The sequence below is a fragment of the Armigeres subalbatus genome, chromosome 3, assembly GCF_024139115.2.
Source record: "Armigeres subalbatus isolate Guangzhou_Male chromosome 3, GZ_Asu_2, whole genome shotgun sequence".
Lineage (NCBI taxonomy): Eukaryota > Metazoa > Arthropoda > Insecta > Diptera > Culicidae > Armigeres > Armigeres subalbatus.
In genome coordinates this window covers 117798499-117804045 of record NC_085141.1, presented here as the reverse complement: position 1 = coordinate 117804045, position 5547 = coordinate 117798499, and positions in this window count along the sequence as shown.

Genomic DNA, 5547 nt, shown 5'->3' with positions numbered 1-5547 from the left:
TCCCTTCCTGCGGGTTCCCCGGGGGCACCTTGCATGTACTAGGAGTGGCCACTTTCATCGGAAGCCCTCTCATGGACCATACATTACCGTTTTAAGGGAATCTATGAAGAATTAGCGATCGAAAGGCATATATGGAGCGATTTTTATGCTCCCCTTATATGACCGACAAGTTTCCCGTGGAAGTCGTTTCCCGGTGGCCATTGTCTCCAGAACCAGCATATCACCACATAGCCACAAAATGAGTTTATCTTTCGAACGGTATATAAACTTTGTAATTCGGTTATAATTTGACTGTTTTATAAGCATTTACATTTCTGGGTCAATATGACCCCAACATCTTATTCGTAAGTTTTTTCTAATATCCGAAGAAGGTTAAAAGTGTTCGCGTTTTCGGGGGCACACCACTCGATTCAGAGGCGGCGCACAATTGTCATGTTTGTTGATTTAGCTTTGCTGCGTCGCAGCATGCGTGAAATAATAAAAATGACAGTTGTGCGTGGCTTCCGTATCGAGTGGTTTGCCCCCGAAAACGCGAGCACTTTTAAACTTGGATTCCGTCAGGACCTTGAGGAAGATTCATAAAGTACGTCAAGCAAAAATTGTCGATTTTCAAACCCCATTTCCCCCTTCGTCACACTTTTTGTATTAAACCTCTAAATTTTTTGTATGACATGAAACGCTGCGTGGAATTTCTTCTTCCCTTATAAGCGTGACGTACTTTGTGGGTGGCTCCTAAGCAAATTGTCATTTTTCTAATGTGTAGAATACCGATTGTTTTAAGGCATATAATTTATTATCTCCTCTCCTTGCATAATAAAGAACAGACTTTTTTTCCAAAATATTTCCTTTCACCTCATAACAGGTAGACAAAATCATTTAAAGAAGGCATTATATCCTCCATTCGCATTATTCCGGGCAAACGAGTTCATTTTTTTTATTCTTTGTTAGTGTGTCTTTTTAATCTTAAGATTAAGTTCAACGACAATAAAACAAGTTCAGTTAAAGAAGAGACAATCTACCCTCTGTCTTATACAAGACAAATGTGTTCATTTGAAGAAGGTATTATATCTCTTTCCTTCGCTCTGTACCGAGCAAACGCGATTATTTAGGGACAAGCCTCTCAGAATCCAAATCTAAATGCACTCGCGTTTTCAAGGGCGCATCATTCAGGAAGGAAGTCACTCACAACTGTCATTTTTATTGTTCCACGCATACTGCGACTAGAGGTGTGCGCCTCGCGCCATGCCGCCGCCGACAGTTTTTGGCACGCCGCCGCCGCTGACATTTTTGCATCGGCGCGCCGCCGTTTAAAATTTGTCACGCCGGTGGTCTATAATTTTCCACGCCAATTCAAAATAAAAGAAGTCTGCAAGATTTTCCGTGGAAATTTTGACGATTTATTGGAATTTCCGTAGGTTTTTCCGCATTGGCGTAACTAGCCTCGATGCCTAGGGGGCTATAGGCCCTTGATCTGTTTTCTCTAGTTTCAGCTTCTTTTCAAAAATTCTCGAACATTTTACCACCTCATTAAGCTATCTTAGTGGTAATGTGATAAATACGGTCCAACCACCTAAAGCAATTGCGGATCAATCACACTCATCCATATTCTCTTTTCTCAAGCATATGCTTTCTGCTGTAGTCCATAGCATCGAAGTATGTTTGTCTGAGAATTTTATGAATATCTTCCATATTCTAGGAATTTCGACTTCCAGTGAATCCGACGGAAATGTTTCAGGGATTCAAATGCAAATGGAGTCCTGCAGGAATTCCGACGAGAATATTCCAGGAATTCCGACGAGAATGTTCCAGGAGTTCCAACGAGAATGTTCCAGAGATTCTGTCATAAATCCTCCAGGAATTCCAACGTGAATGTTCAGAGATTCCGTAGGCAATGTTTCAGGGATGTAGAAGCAAATCGTCGAAGGATTCCGAAGCAATCTGTCGAGGAATTCCGAAGCAATTCGTCGAGGGATTCCGAAGCAAATCGTTGGAGGGATTCTGATCGTCGAGGTATTTCGAAGTTAATCATCCAGAGATTCCGAAGCAAAACCTCGAGAGACTCCGAAATAAATATTCAAGGGATTCTGAAGCAAATCGTCGAAGTATTCTGAAACAAATTGTCAAGGAATTCCGCAGCAAATCTCCCAAAGTTTTCGAAACAAATCTTCGAACGACTCCGGAGGAAATTCGAAGCAAATTAACGAGAGATTTTGAAGAAAATCCTCCATGGATTATGAAGAGTATCTCCCACAGATTTCCAAGGATATCCCTTAACGATAACGAAATTGGATTACAATTGGAATGCTTCGATGATTCTGAAAAGAATTCTTTAGATATTCCAATGAGAATTCTTCTCGGATGCTAATGGGATCAGTGGAAACTATCATGCTGCTAGTCAAGGGGAAGTTCGCTGGAAAACTGTCAGTCTAGTCCATGATGGTTGACCACATGTCTTTGACTGCTGGCAAAGTATCACGTTTGCTTTGATTGACATTTTGGTGGCAATACGTTGCTGCGCAATACGGTTCGACGAAGAGTGCAGACAGATTCTGGAGGAGAAGGACGCAGCGCGGGTGGTCGCGCTGCAGCAAGGTACCCGGCAGAACGTGGAACGTTATAGACGGAAGCGGAGACAGCAGACCCGCCTTTTTCAGGAGAAGAAACGCCGCCTGGAAGAAGCGGAGTGCGAGGAGATGGAACAGCTGTGCCGTTCTCAAGATACACGCAAGTTCTATCAGAAGCTCAACGCATCCCGCAAAGGCTTCGTGCCGCGAGCCGAAATGTGCCGGGATAAGGATGGGAGCATCTTGACGGACGAACGTGTGGTGATCGAAAGGTGGAAGCAGCACTACGAGGAACATCTGAATGGCGCTGAGAGTACAGGCAGTGAAAGTCAAGGCAGCGGAGGAGATGACTACGTCAGTTCAGCGGACGATGGAAGCCAACCAGCCCCCACCTTGAGGGAAGTTAAGGATGCCATTCAACAGCTAAAGACCAATAAAGCAGCAGGTAAGGATGGTATCGGAGCTGAGCTCATCAAGATGGGCCCGGAAAAGCTGGCCACTTGCCTGCACAAACTGATAGTCAGAATCTGGGAAACCGAACAGCTACCGGAGGAGTGGAAGGGAGGGTTATATGCCCCATCTACAAGAAAGGCGACAAACTGGAGTGTGAGAACTTTCGAGCGATCACCATCCTTAATGCCGCCTACAAAGTGATATCCCAGATCATCTTCCGTCGTTTGTCACCATTAGTGAACGAGTTCGTGGGAAGTTATCAAGCCGGCTTCGTTGACGGCCGCTCGACAACGGACCAGATCTTTACTGTACGGCAAATCCTTCAAAAATGCCGTGAATACCAGGTCCCAACGCACCATCTGTTCGTTGATTTCAAGGCGGCATACGACAGTATATACCGCGTAGAGCTATGGAAAATTATGGACGAGAACAGCTTCCTGGAAAGCTTACCAGACTGATCAAAGCAACGGTGGATGGTGTGCAAAACTGTGTGAAGATTTCGGGCGAACACTCCAGTTCGTTCGAATCGCGCCGGGGACTAAGACAAGGTGATGGACTTTCGTGCCTGTTGTTCAACATTGCGCTAGAAGGTGTCATGCGGAGAGCCGGGTGTAACAGCCGGGGTACGATTTTCAACAGATCCAGCCAATTTATTTGCTTCGCGGATGACATGGACATTGTCGGCCGAACATTTGCAAAGGTGGCAGAACTGTACACCCGCCTGAAACGTGAAGCAACAAAAGTTGGACTGGTGGTGAATGCGTCAAAGACAAAATACATGCTTGTGGGCGGAACCGAGCGCGACAGGGCCCGCCTGGGAAGCAGTGTTACGATAGACGGGGATACCTTCGAGGTGGTCGAGGAATTCGTCTACCTCGGATCCTTGCTAACGGCTGACAACAACGTTAGTCGTGAAATACGAAGGCGCATCATCTGTGGAAGTCGGGCCTACTACGGGCTCCAGAAGAAACTGCGGTCGAAAAAGATTCGCCACCGCACCAAATGTGTCATGTACAAGACGTTAATAAGACCGGTAGTCCTCTACGGACATGAAACATGGACAATGCTCGAGGAGGACTTGCAAGCACTCGGAGTATTCGAGAGACGGGTGCTTAGGACCATCTTTGGCGGTGTGCAAGAAGACGGTGTGTGGCGGCGAAGAATGAACCATGAGCTCGCCCAACTCTACGGCGAACCCAGTATCCAGAAGGTAGCTAAACCCGGAAGGGTACGATGGGCAGGACATGTTGCAAGAATGCCGGACAGCAACCCTGCAAAGATGGTGTTCGCTTCCGATCCGGCAGGTACGAGACGGCGTGGAGCGCAGCGAGCGAGATGGGCAGACCAGGTGCAGAACGACTTGGCGAGCGTGGGGCGTATCCGAGGATGGAGAGATGCGGCCTCGAACCGTGCATTGTGGCGTCAAATTGTTGATTCAGTGTTATCTGTTTAGATGTTAACTAAATAAATGAATGAACGTTGCTGCTCATATCAAGCTTACTTTGATTCTTACAAATCAATTAGAAATTGCCTTTTCATAATTAACAACAAGTGCGATTTCACTGCCACATAGGAATCTTACTCGAAAATGAAAAAAAAGCTTATTTGTCGAGTCAAATACGGGACACTGATGAAGACGACCTTACTGTTGAGGTTGAAATACGTATCTGTCAAGGTACAATTAAGTGGTCGAATTGGGATTGTACAAACTCGTCTTATGACAAGGTAAGACATTTCACTAAAAAGAGCAAAATAATTTTCTTAACTCATTGGTTTCCACTCATCTCATTATGATAGGCTAAATATGAAAGATAACTATTTTGTCTTCAAACTTTTTCAGTAATTTTCAGTAATTGATTGATATCACTGCTAACTAACTTTTCAAATCCTTGCTATTTTTTTCTAGGGTGGGCTAACCCCCTCCCCATTTGGCAATTTGGTCATTTGAACCAAAAACGCCGTTTGGCTGAATAGGTTATTTGGCAGAAAATGCCGTTTGGCTGAAATGTTTGTTTTGCAGAAGAGGCATTTTAGAGCCAAATGACTCATTCTGCCGAACGACCATTTCTATAAAACGGCATTTTCTGCCAAATGATCTGGTCGGTCAATTAACTTTTTTTTCTAAACGACCATTTCATCCAAATGACATTTTTGGCTAAACGACCATTTCGTCCAAATGACATTTTAAGCCAAATAAACTGTTAAAGCAGACAACTTCTTCGGTCAAATTACCAATTTGGCCGAATGAGCCTCTCGACTGTTTGTCGCTTTCCGCCAAATGCTATTGTCAGTCAAACCATTTTCAACCTAATACCGTTTCGGTCAAACGTTTAATTCAGCCTAATGAAATTTGTCTAGATGACTTTTGACCTAACCTGTGTACCTAATGTGAACCTAATGTGAACAATACATTCGGCCAAACAACAAGTATGGCCATTTGGCCGATAGACACAAGACCGTCATTCGGCCGAACAAACGATAGACCAAGACCCATCTAATCGACAATTTTATTTAGGTGAAATGGACATAC